We start from the raw sequence: 14,192 nt of genomic DNA, 5'->3' as shown, positions 1-14,192 counted from the left end.
CTTAGGACTTCATTGCAATGCAAGGACTTAAAAAATTCTCAATGGACTCGTGAGGCACAACGCCTTCTACATTGGGCTAAAGAACTATGGAACTGGATCGCATGTTGAAACAGACCATTTTTTTTGCATTATGTTTTGTTTTGTTTTATGGTTTCTCTGATTCATTTTAATTCTTCTATGCAACACAACTAAGGTGAAAACCTATAAAATATTGTACACCGTCTCAGGGAGGGAGTTGGGAGGGAGGGGAAAAAAATCTAAGACATATAGAAGTGATTGTAGTACGCTGAAAACAAATAAAATAATTTAATTTTAAAAATAGGAAAAATAAAATAAATAAATAAAAATAAGAACCCCTGTTCTAGACCTTGACATTGCACAGATACCTCTGGATATGAACAATTATCAGTTATCAGCTTGTAAGTGCCTGAGACTCATGTCAGGAAAATGAGTCTTCCTGACTCTGCTGTACCACATAGGCTATGTGGATCCAAGAGACAAATTTAAGTGATTGTGAACCTCATTTAGGAGGATCTTCAGTGTTTCAGGGCTCAATGGAATCAGCTCAATATCATCCACCTCGCCATCTATAGGGAATCCCACTTCCATTTTGATTTCATGCTGGTCATCCTCCATTATGAGCAGCCAGATGGTACAGTGGATAGAGCATTGGAACTGGAGTCAGGAAGACCCACATTCAAACTCACTAGCTGTGAGACCCTGGGCAATTCATTTAATGCTGTTTGCCTCAGTTTCCTTATCTATAAAATGAGCTGGAGAAGAAAATGCCAAACTACTCTAATATCTTTGCCAGGAAAACCTCAACTGGGGTCATGAAGAGTCTGAAAAAACTGAAAAACCCTCTATTATGGGAGCAAACACCGTTATCAAGCTAGTCAGTGGGCGGAGCCAAGATGGCAGAGTAGAAAGACACACATACGCTAGCTCCAAACCCACAGCCCATAAAATATCTGTAAAGAAGAACTCCCAACAAATTCTGGAGCAGCAGAAGCCACAGGACAACGAAGCAGACGAGATTTCTGTTCCAGAGAGCCCTGAAAACCTCTCGCAAAAGGTCCGTTGCGCCCCGGACCCAGAGCCGAGCCCAGCCCTGCCTTGGCCACATGCACACTGAGAGGAGCAGATCCGAGCAGGCTTCAGGGACAGAATCTCCAGCAGCCCCACAGGTCCCTCCACCCACAGGCCCCAAAAGTTGGTGAGAGGGTCTTCTCAGCTTGCCGAGAGGGGAGTCCCCCCATAACTCAGACCCCCTAGGGAGGCAGCAGCAGAGGCGGCAGCAGACCAGGGCTCCCCAAGCAGGCAGGAGCTCAGATCCATCGTTGAAGGTCTCTGCATAAACCCCCTGAGGGAACTGAACCCCGTGAGCCTGCTCCCACCTGAGCAGCTGAACTTAATCTCACACTGAATAGCAGCCCCACCCCCGCCCAAAGCCCTGAGGCTGGGAAGCAGCATTTGAATCTCAGACCCCAAGTGCTGGCTGGGCGGATCTGGAGGCAAAGTGGGTGTGAAGAGAATACTCAGAAGTCAAGTCACTGGCTGGGAAAATGCCCAGAAAAGGGAAAAGAAATAAGACTATAGAAGGTTACTTTCTTGGTGAACAGGTATTTCCTCCCTGCCTTTCTGATGAGGAAGAACAATGCTTACCATCAGGGAAAGACACAGCAGTCAAGGCTTCTATATCCCAGCCCACCCAATGGACTCAGGCCATGGAAGAGCTCAAAAAGGATTTTGAAAATCAAGTTAGAGAGGTGGAGGAAAAACTGGGAAGAGAAATGAGAGAGATGAAAGAAAAGCATGAAAAGCAGGTCCACACCCTGCTAAAGGAGACCCCAAAAAATGCTGAAGAAAATAACACCTTGAAAAACAGGCTAACTCAACTGGCAAATGAGGTTCAAAAAGCCAATGAGGAGAAGAATGCTTTAAAAAGCAGAATTTGCCAAATGGAAAAGGATGTTCAAAAGCTCACTGAAGAAAATAGTTCTTTCAAAATTAGAATGGAACAGATGGAGGCCAATGACTTTATGAGAAACCAAGAAATCACAAAACAAAACCAAAAGAATGAAAAAATGGAAGACAATGTGAAATATCTCATTGGAAAAACAACTGACCTGCAAAATAGATCCAGGAGAGACAATTTAAAAATTATGGGCCTACCTGAAAGCCATGATCAAAAAAAGAGCCTAGACATCATCTTTCATGAAATTATCAAGCTAATGAGTGTCTTAGGTCTCATTTGATATTAACAATCTGGTTGTGGTTGAACAAAATTATCTCTGTTAGTGCTTCATTTCTCATAATATTAACAATCAGCTATGCAGGGGCAGAGAAGGACACTTATAAGGACATTTTAAAGTTTAATCTGCATGTTCTCCACTTTCTTAAATCTACATAAATAACCAACAAAAGAATAAATCAAGCCTTGACTTGTAGCTTTTGCTGATTTCTGGGGTACAGATACACTGAAAATTTAACCGCAAGCTCTCAGGAGCTGCTATGAGAGGCTGTGAGCTCTAATGATCTATGAACCACCATGTCAAATTCATATTCATTTAGTATTTGTTTCATGAGAACTTGGGGGTCCTAGTCCCTTGCTATCAAATCAAGGAAGAATTGACTGAGCTGAATTTGAGTTGTCCTACCAACCAAATTAGTATATCCTGAGTCCTTACAATGTCCCCACTTTTGTGCCAAACTATGAGCCACATAAATCATCATCTGTCCTCGTGAATTCTTAAATCTCAGCACAAAACAATTAGGGGGCAGTATGTGACAATGTCTAAGAAAATGGGATGCTATGAGATCTAGACAGATGAGAAATACAGTGGCATTTCAAAATAGAAAGCATGGAGTCTGTTCTTTTTACTCCTCTGCCTCCAACTTGATCTGAATTACAGAGCTAATTACTAACTTGTTCTAATGGGCCTTGAAGGTGTTGGGTGACTCAGTCTCTAAATGGCCTGGGGATATGGTACAAGGAAAAGGGAGAGAGAGAGGTGGGTCTGAACTTGTTTCTTCTACAGAGATTTCCAGGAGACAACTCATTAGAACACAAATTTCCAGCTGTGGTTGGTTGAGGACACAATTTTGTAGTAATCTGGCAAGCTCAGGATGCCTGTCAAAGACAAAAGAAAATTGCAATAATCTGGTGCTTTTCCCCCCACTCTCAAAATCAATTTAGATTAGAGCTACTTATGGATACACACTTCCAATGTCAGAAATTTTTTTAAACCTTAATTACATATATTTCAGGATACAAATCCTTAACTTCAGAATTCTCTTTTGGTGACAAAAGGAACTGCTAGTGATTTTTGAGTTTGTAGCCATCAAGAAAAATTTTCTTTTCCTTTTGCACATAAAGAAGAATATTCTGTAAAATGGCATGCTAAATAAGAATGAAGGACAGAAAATGAAAAAAATATGAAAAAGAATATTCCGGAATCTTTTCTACAATATTGAGTGCTAGGTGCTATGCCATATTCTTTTTTTAAATTTTTCTTTGTCTTTTCTTTTTATTTTATTTTTTCAATTACCAAGCATTGATATTTTTTTTTCTCTTCCACCCTCAATCTCTTCCTACCCATTGAAAAGAAATAAATAGACATCCCTGCATTACATAAACATAGTTAAGCAAGACAAATTCTCCCATTAGTCATAACCGGAAATACATTTCTCCTTCTAAATAATAGTCCACCATCTCTTGGTCCGAGGTGGCCAGTCTGCTTCTTCATCAGTCCATTGGAATCATGGTTGATCACCTAGAGGAGCAGAGTTTTTAAGTCTTTAAAAGTTGTTTTTATAATATTGATGTATCAGTTCATACAAATGTTTCCATGTCCCTTGAAACTATCTTTTCTCTCATTTCTTAGAGCACAGTGACATTCCATGATTTTCATGTAATAAATCTTCCCATGGACTTTCATCCAGTTCCCCTATGTGCCCAGCACCTCCAAGGGCTGCACTTATCATTGAGTCATTGGCAAGGAATTTAAGCTTGTTGGTCTATGCAGTAGGTAAATTACTTTCTTTTTAAAATGACTCCCCTTTCAAGATATTCCCAAATCTGCTAGCTTTACCTTCGCAACTCCCTACCTCCCACTTCTCTTTATTCACAGATGGTTACTTACTATGTATGTACAGAAGAAAGAACACTGAGTTGGAATTCTGGTCCTGACTCCATGACTAGTGAGTTATTCTAAGTTAGTTTGTTGAAAAAGTTGCTTCCTCCTCCTGGACCTCTGCTCCTTTATCTATAAAATGAGGTAAGGTTCTTAGCCTGGGTTTTATGAACCATACATTTGAGGGGGCAATTAACTTATATAGAAAAAAATGACATCTATATTTTCATGACCATATAACCAATATATGACATTTCCACTATTTAAGTATTTAATAAATTAAATGAATAAATTCAGATACATTTCCATTATTTATCCTCATTCTGAGAAGGTATCTATAGGGTTTCTTCAAAGGAATCTATGACTCAAAAAATTTTCTTTTAAAAAAATCTGGATTTAATAATCTCTAAGAGATGATTCAGCTCTAATGTTCTAAGAGTCTATCCCATAATCCATTTTCTTCTTCCAGATCTTGGCACAATACAAAGGACTGGGTCTGGAGTTAGAAGGCATGAGTTTGTATCTCAATTCTGCTGTGCTCTATCTGTGTGACCTCAGAAAGTCGCTTACCCTCTCTTGGCCTCAGATGTGAAATGAAGGGGAAGGAACAGTCACGTTCTAAGGCTCTTTCTAACTCTAGAGCAATGATTCCGTGAATGGAGATGCTTCCCAGCCTCTGGCATCACCCTATCCTCAGTAAACCTGGATATTGCTGTCCTGGAAACAAGGAGTCTCTGCTTCTTGTTTCACCCCTTCAAAGATGATGGAACAGAACTGAAGCTCCTCCGCCCCTGCTTCCAAGTCCTCCTCCAGGTTAACCTGGACACTTCCCTTCTCTTCTGACTCATTTCTCCTCTTTTTACACCCTTCAGTGACTCTGCTCATCATCACTGCATGATACTGCTGGAAAATAGAGGCCACATTTCTCTGCCTCCTACTTTTCAAATAGCTTCCCAAATCCCTGTTTCTCCAGGGAACCTTCCTAGAACATATGAACAGGAGCCAGAGATAATTGTAATGAGAACCTAGAATACCCACTAACTGGATCAACCTTTTTTGGTGGTACTTATTTTAAGTAATTATCGCTTATATTTGTTTAATAGTCCATCTGTCCATTAAAGTATCCTCTGTCTGGATCAGAGTCACTTCTTCAGTGACTATAGCTCCCAAGAGGCAAGGGATAAGCCTGAACAATCTTAACAGAGCTCCACTGACAAACACAATAAAGATTTTGTAGGAAGGAGACATTCTCACTTCTGAAGTTCAGAGCTGATACCTGTGCACATTAAGGGTGGGTCTGAGATCTGAGCAACATATAGCATGTATAAGTTTGTTATGAAACTGTTTTTAGTCATGTCCAACTCAGTGACCCCATTTGGGGTTTTCTTGGCAAAGATATTAGAGTGATTTGCCAATTCTTCCTCTAGCTCATTTTACAGATGAGGAAACTGAGGCAAACAGGGTTAAATTACTTGTCCAGGATCACACAGCTAGTGTCTGAGGTCAGATTTGGACTCAGGGAGATGAGTCTTCCTGACTCCAGGCCCAAGAGTCTATCCTTTGTGCCACATAGATGCTCCTAGATGCCAAGTGATTGCAGAGGGAACATAGGGTAGTCCCTCCATTTAAAGATTACTGAGTGAGTAGAACTGTCTGGCTCAGTGACCAGTCCTCCAGGGAAGGAAGGGGAATGAACATGTTTTAAGCATCTAATATGTGCCAAGTACTTTACAGATACTATCTTATTCCATTTGAGATAATCCACAGAAAAAACTTCTCCTGAGGAGGAGCTCAACCATCGGCCAAAAACCAAGTGCTTTTTCCTTCCCACTAAAATAATAAGGTTCATTGAACCAGGACCATCTACTCTTCTTCTTCTAAGGACACAGAAGAGGTGTTTTATTTCTGGGAGCCCAGCTGCCTTTGGAAAGGGCCTGTAACCCAGGCCTGACAGGTGGGAGGTCACACATGTGGTAAGGAATTTCTCCATCAGCACTATAGCTTGAAGCTCCCATGTGCTTCCTGGCTAATTGCCTCCATCCATCTGCTAAGACAGAGGCTTCTCCTGCCTTGACCCTGATATCATCCCACAGGTTTTCCATAGATGTGGATACCAAAACCTCTCTCAGATCATCAAGTTAGATTTAAAAGGATGAAGTGGTTGGTGTTTCAAGTAATAAAACCTCATCAGGATAATAAACCAGATCTTGAATTGACAAATATAAACTTTGATTGGTATGATTCTCTTTGCTTGGCATTAAGTTGAGCACTCTGCAGTCTGTTTTAGATAAACAAGTGATATAACTAGAGTGGGGCAAGTGGGGCTTTATCCCATGATGCTAAAACTTAGAGGGTGCTAATAGCACTTGGGTGACAACGTGGCATAGTGGATACAAAACCAACCTTCAAGTCAAGAAAACTTGGATCCCAATCCTGCTTCTGATACATACTGTCTCTGTGACTGTTGGCAAAGACAGCCTCTCAAGTAAGAAAGGGATGACCTTCATCAATAGAGGAAGCTCCTCACCAGGAGCGCTCTCTCTCTCTCTCTCTCTCTCTCTCTCTCTCTGTCTTTCTCTGTCTCTCTCTTCTCTCTCTCTCTATATATATGAAATCACAGATTCAATTAAGCAACAAACAAAACATCACTTTATGGATAGATAGCTGGCCTCAGAGTCAGGGCTCAAATGCCACCTGTGTGTGACTTGGGCAATACACTTTAACTCCCACTGAGTCAGGCAACTCTGACTACAAGTTACAAAACACCCGTCAGCTATTCATTGGCAGAGGGGGTGACCTCACTGAGAGTTCCTTAACCCAGAGGCATCAAACCCACAGCCTCAGGGACCACATCTCAAGTCACTAGAACAACATTAAAGGGTAATTGGGCAATATTTTAACAAAATAAAAAAATATAATAAAACATAGATAACATTACATTCTAAAATTAGGGTAATATGTTACCAACAGGCATCCTTATGTACAGTTTAGTGGGCCAGTTTTTATTTGAGTTTGACACTACTATTACCCCTGATCATTAAAACATGGGTCCTACAAAAATAAAGAAACAAATAGTGCATAGACCCCTGAACCTGTGCAGAAACAATCAGTCGGTAAGAATTTATTAAGTGACTACTGTTTACATCCTTCTTGCAAAAGACTCAGGCAGCTCCTTCTTCCCTCCTCCCCTGAATCTGTCTTTAAAAATTGATTTGAGGGCACTTTTTCTTTTTTACTTCTACATTTATATTGATTTTTTTACATCACCTACATTTTCAGCTATATTCCTCCTTCCTCTCCATGAGCAGCATTTCTTATAATAACAACAAAAAAACCAGTTCATCAAAACTAACCAACATATTGAAAAAAAATCTGATATTATATGCAGTTTTCCATGCCCGTATTTCCTCACCTCTGAAAAAGAGGGAGGTTCCTTCTCTTATCTCTCCTTTGGATCCAAGCTTCATCACTGTAATTTCACAGTATTCAATTGTGACTACCTTGTCCACCTTTCTACTCATGAAGTTTTCCTCATTGTATACATGGTTTTCTTGGTTCTGCTTATTTTGTTTTACCTCAGTTGCTATCCCTTGCTTCTCTGTATTCATCACATCTGCTTCTTACAGTGAAGAAATTAACATTCTATTACGCTAATGTACCATAACTCGACTAGCTATTCTCCAAATTGATCCACATTGTTTCCAGTTCTTTACTCCTACAAAATGTGCTGATATTAATATTCCTGTGATTATAGAATCTTTCTTATCACCCTCCTTCTTGATTAATAAACCTACCAGTGAAATCTCTGGGTCAAAAGATACGAATGTTTTAGTTACTTTCTTAGCATTAATTTCACATTGTTTTTCTGAATGTTCTACCAACAGTTCTAGCAACAATGCATTAGTGGACCTGTTCTTTCTGGAACAACATTGACTATTCCTATCTTTTGTCATGTTTGCTAGTTTCCTGAGGGTGAGAGGGAAAACTTGGGGTAGTTTTGATTTGCATTTTTTTATTATTAGTCATCAACTTGCCCAGGGTATTTGTGAAACTTGCTCTGGGCCCCCAAAATTCTGTTTTCTAGATGGATTCTGTCCTTCCCTTAAAGTAGTTTGTGTTCTAGAGATGATGCCAATTAAAATAAGTCTATTCCCTGGGCTTGTTTCCTCGTTAATGAAATGAGGCATTTGGATAAGTTGACATCTAAAATCCCTTTCATCTCTAAAAGGATATCATTCTACATTCCTTGGACCCCTCATTAGGCTGCCAAGGAGTTGATTGCCTGGATTCTGCCAGTCATAAATCATGACTGAGTAGCTGGTTTGCAGGATTGCCAACAAATAACCTGAATATATTTTTAAAATGCTTCTTTCTTAATAGGTATATATAGTGATGGGGCACCTACGGGGTGCAGTGGATAGAGTGCCAGGTCTGGAGTCAGGAAGACTCTTTTTCTTGGGTTCAAATTGGGCTTCATACACTTCCTAGCTGTGTGACCTTGGACAAGTCCCTTAATCCTGTTTACCTCAGTTTCCTCATCTGTAAAATGAGCTGGAGAGGGAAATGGCAAACCACTCCAGTATCTTTGCCAAAAACAAAACAAAACAAAACAAATAGGGTCACAGAGAGTTGGAAACAATTGAACAATACCCCTAAAACAAACTCTGCTTTTCAGTCACCAGTCATTAAGACCATGCCAATTTTAATACTGATATTTATTTATTCAACCTAACGGTGATGAAATCATAGATTAGAGCTGAGAGGAGCTTTAGGGGTACTGTAGTCCAATTCCTTCATGTGAGAGATGAAGCTCAATTATATGCCTAAAGCCCCACAGTTAGAACTAGCTGAGGATGCATTCACACTCAGGTCCTTGGATTCTAAATCCAGTGTGTCTTTCTATAGGCCATGCTACTTGTCCTCATTAGGGTCAATCAATAAACCGATCAATAAACATTCATTAAGTGTCTACCTAATATAAAAATAAAGAATATAAAATAATAGGAATATAAAAAGAGGTAAAAGACTGCCCTCCGAGGAGTTTACAATCTAAAGGAAGAAACAATACGCAAATAAATAAATAATATATATAAAGATATAAAATAGACAAATTTATAAGGAGGATAAACAGGAAATCATCAACAGAGGGAAGGCTCTAGAATTAGAAGGGGTTGGGAGGTATTTTAAAAAGAAAACTCTGTAATGAGCCTTTGGAAAACAAAAGCAAATACAAGCACACTATTTCCTCCACTTTGCCAAGCTTAACAAATAGTCTTCTGTTTGTGATCATGAAGACCGTGGCCATTAGCTCAACAAATTATCGAAGGGACAAGTGTCAGCAGGGGCACAATCGACTAATTTGGAGGAGGACATGAACCAGATAGCGCACCAAATTCCCCGAAGACATGAACTTGTCATGGTACTAGTGCGGGTTTGTGCTGCCCTTTTGTCCCTCCAGCCTTGTTTGTTTAAATCGCTGGCAGGATCCAAGTTTTTCACTGGACACCCTTTTTTAGCCCTCTAGTCACCTCCACCGCGTCCCTCTGCAGGCTCAAGTGACGAGGTAAGTCAAGGCCCTGAAGGCAAAGCACCCAACTGTTTGCTTTGGTCTGCACCCTGTTCAGGAGGGAGCGCCAGGTGGTGTCTTTAGGGAAGGTTTGCCCCAAACCCTGAGGACATCCCTAATCTGTTCTTGGGGAAAGGGAGGAAGAAGAGGGAGAGGGACTTATTTTTAAACAACCCTTTTCCACTAAGAGACAGGCCTTCCAGTTGTGCACATATCCTTGCCTTAGAGTTCTTGGAAGGAATGGAAGGGGAAGTTTGAGGTCTGGGTGCTCTGAGAGATGCGACAAGCCTGGGGCCAGATGTGTTTTAATTTTTTTGGCCATGTCTCCAGGTTCATTTCCAATTTCAATAGCTTCCAGTCACAATCACACAGGAGCCAGCCTCCAAAGAACCCAGGAGCTCACACCCTGAAGCCAAAGTTCTCTGTCTGGGTAAAGGGAGCCTAATTGCTAAATATCTCCTTTAGCACCCTCTGTTCAGAGCTTCTAAAGTTCCAGGTGAAAGGGGGTGATCTGGGGAAGCCTTCTAAACAAAGAAGAAATGGAGGTAGCAGCAGCAGTAGTCAGGCCTCCAACTGGCCCTTGAAAACTTGGCTTTCTGTCCTGAGCCTCCCTCGGTACTGCAAGCAGTCTCATCCAGCTCCTAAAAAAACCTATGAAGGAGATGAAAGAGGATGAAAATGATGTTGACACTTTGAAAGCCCTGCACAATCTGGCCCTTTCTGCCTTTCCAGTCTTATTTCCCTCCCCTTCATACTATCGTTCAGAGGCCCTGGAACTCAACGACTGCCCTCTGAATGCAGAGAGAGGGTGCTGATGAGATGAGTACCAGGCAGATTCAATCTTAAAGCATGATGAGATTTCCCAGTGTTAAGTTTCCCAGGCAAGGAAGGTATGAAGGTAAGGTCCAAAGAAGCCCAAAAGTAGGGTAGCTGGTGAGAAATGGGAAGTTACCTTTCCACGTGTATGCCCTGGTGACATATATTACCTGCATGACACGAATATCTTTTCATGCAGATGACCTGGCCATATTTGTTTTCCATGTGTACTTGTTCCACATATATTTCTCTTAAAGGCCCACTTTTCCCACTAAATGTATATAGATATATTCAAGGAAGAACCAGATCAAAGTTTATGGCAGGGAATATTCTTTGGCTCCTTTATTTCCATTGCCATTTAATTAAAATATCTTTATTATGAACTGTGTCCCATGGCTGACTGACCAAAGTAAAACACAGTGATAGCAGCTCATGAGCTATGGTTTGAGAGGGCTGTGACCTGCAGAATACTTATAATCTGGCATTGCTAATAGGAGGACCAACAACCATAACAGAGGTCTCAGGAGTTATACTCATTTCCCAGAACACTGAGTGCTTGAACCCAGTCCTGGGGGGCCAAGCCATATTGCAGTTATATATACAGTCAACCATATGGTCCCAGGAGAGAGAAACTACAAGACTAATGGTGGGAATCCTAAACCACAGTCTTTCAGAATATTAGTGAGAGTGTCTAAAACTTAAGCCTTGGGGAGTATCAAGAGTTTCTAGATTGAATATTAAGTGCATAGTCCTTGAGTTGGAGGACTATTACGGAACTGAGTCATCATCCTGAGAAGCAAAATTTAAACTTTATCTTCTGTTATTATTTGATGTTAATCAGGTACTGCAGGTTGAAGAAAGAGGATTCTCTTCTAGCAATTTCCAATGTGTTCTCCTTCCAGGTGGTGGCAGAGAATCCTTAAGACAATGCTGAAAGGCTGGAAGCTGATAGTTTGGGATGAAGGTAGAATTCTCTGGAATGTCATAATTTAATGGAAAAATGTCTCAGTTGTTTATGGGCTAATATGCCTTGCTACCTTTAGTACTTACACAGGAAGTAGGGCACTTTCCCTATATCCATGGAATAGATTGATAGATAGGTAGATAGACAGACCGAGAGAGAGAGAGAGAGAGACTCTACAGGGTAGCAAAATGAATCTGAGAGGCATGATTTTGGAGGGCAGAACCTTCAAGATTGACTGTAGTGGATGTATATCTGGATTTGGGGATTCTAGGTCATTGATTGAGTAAAGTAACCTTGGGTAAGACTCAATTTCTCTGTATTTCAACCACTTCTTCAGTTTAATAGAACATTCCCCTTGCCCCACCCCACCCATCAAAGAAAGGATTAATCACTGATACCCTCAAAAACTGCTCACAATTCTAACTTGGCATTCTAAGTTACACTTCACAGACTCACTTTAACCCTCTGGAGTAAATGTACCCAATATGAATTAGGTTTGGCATTCACTGCAGCTCCCTCACCTAGAGATAAAACTGAAAGACAAGGGGGCACAGCCATTTAACAATGGCAAATAATCCATCAAAGGGCCACTCCTGACTTGCGGAAGGGGTCCAAATGCATTCGTCTCATCTGTGGTTGCTTTGCTCAGGCGTATGGGGTGGGGAAATTTCCTGTTATGGTCATACTATTCCAATTCCACCTGAAAGTGAGGTGATGGGAGGTTTATCAGAAGTGGGAAATTTTCATAACTCATAAAATGATTAAGATAAGAAGGATTCTTAGAGGCCATCAGCTCCAACTCCATTTTTTTGATGGATTAAGAAACTAAGGCTCAGAGAATCACCAAAGGTCACAAAGTTGGCAAACTCCCTTTCTTCCCCTTCCCATCTTCTCTCCTTCTCCCTTTCCTTTCTCTTCCCCCTACTCTCTTCCCTTCTCTCCTCTCTTCTTTTTTCCTTTTCCTTCACGATTGGATTTTTTTTTTTTTAAACTACAGCTCCTTCTGGAGCTGGCTGCCCAGTCCAAGTCTTGTCAGATCAGATGGGATCTGTGGCAGTGACCAATTCATTAGCTTCTTTTCTAGAGGGGCCTGGTCTGTGGCACTTAGGTCTGTAATTTTCTTCCTTTCATCAGGATGAGGATCTTTGTTTTTGTAAACTATTTGAGGATACTGAGACGCTTGCTCAGTTTCCTAGTGACAGAGCAAGACACCAATAAAACTTTCCTGGAGGAGGCTTAGCAATTTCTTTCTCCAGAGTCCACAGAAAGTCTTGAAAGCACTTGAGTTGGCTTTCTAATCATGTTCTCCCTTCACCTGCAGCTCCATCTTCTATATAAAGAAGTGTGAAGTAATCCATACCCTTCTTCCTGTGGAACAGATTGCACTGGCAAATATCCCAGCCCATTCTGGAGTCTGCTGTTCACTATAGACTCAGAGTTGCTTAGACCTGGCTCGTTGGCAGCTTCCTACCACCATGGTGCTAAAATGAAGTAAGGAAGAGAGGGGTCAACTCCTCCCACTTTAATTCTGCTTGTCCCTTGAACTTAAACCAAGTGACATTTTTAGACAAGTTCTCCTACTTGGCTTAAAGATACCTCGGAATTACCTGGTCTGGTATAGAAAGAAAGCATTCTGACTGCTGACCCAACAACCATAGATTTAAAAGGCTGCTGAGAGTTTTCCTTAAAAGCCTCCATTAGGCCAGGATTTCCCTGTCATCTACAAAAGCAATATTCATGTTCAGTGAACCTGATGACTTCAAAATATGGTTGTGATGTTTCACGTAAACCACAAGTCCTTAACTTTTTTTGTCTCATAGACTCTTCTGTCTGGTGGAGTTTATGGATTCCTTCTCAAAACATTTTTAAATACATTTATATGTATATATGTATATGCACACACACACATATATATGATTATCAAAGAAACTAATTATATTGGAAGTTATTTTAAAAAATTTAAACAAGTACACAGACCCCAGGTTAAAAACTGCTGACCTAAAGTTTCCTTTGTTGCAGCAAATTCATTTTTACCTCAGCAGACAATAAATGTGACTGGTGTTTTTCTTTTCCACATTCCATGACTGAACCAGACTCCTATTACTCCATTAGCTCTCAGAACTTTCTGGTCTTCTCTGCAAACTGGAAACCCCTTCTGCCCACAGATTTCTAGTGGAGATTGCCTTTTTTCCTTACTAGTAGAGAGTCACTAGCAAACATAGGAACTGTCCTATTGACTCTGAGCCCTCCTGATTCAACCCTCTCAGGGCTCGACTGTCACTATAGGCAGGTTAGCTGTTCTTCCTGAAGTCAGTCTTTAAGGTTAGTTATATCTGGGATTATGGTGGTAAATATTTAACAACCAGCTCTTGGGTGGGTGGGCATACACAGGACACACTTTTAAAGTTTAATTTGTGTTATTTAACATTTTCCTTATCATTTTCCTAAGTCTAGACAATGAAAAAAAAATCAACCCATATTTGTAACATTTGTCAATTTCCAAAGGGTAAATAATCCCAATGAAAGTTTAACAATCAACTCTCTTGATGGATGCCCTCCAGCTTCTGGTAGTAACCACACAGGGGTCATTCATAGATTTGTCCAATCTCTTTGTGATTTGGTATTTTGTCAATATCATCTCTTAAGGAAATAGATACATTAAGTGTATCGATTGCTGTGTGAAAGTTACTTTTTGATTTAATTTGACTAA

This window comes from Notamacropus eugenii, chromosome 1 (assembly GCF_028372415.1).
Source record: "Notamacropus eugenii isolate mMacEug1 chromosome 1, mMacEug1.pri_v2, whole genome shotgun sequence".
NCBI lineage: Eukaryota > Metazoa > Chordata > Mammalia > Diprotodontia > Macropodidae > Notamacropus > Notamacropus eugenii.
Note: the sequence above shows the minus strand (reverse complement) of the source record.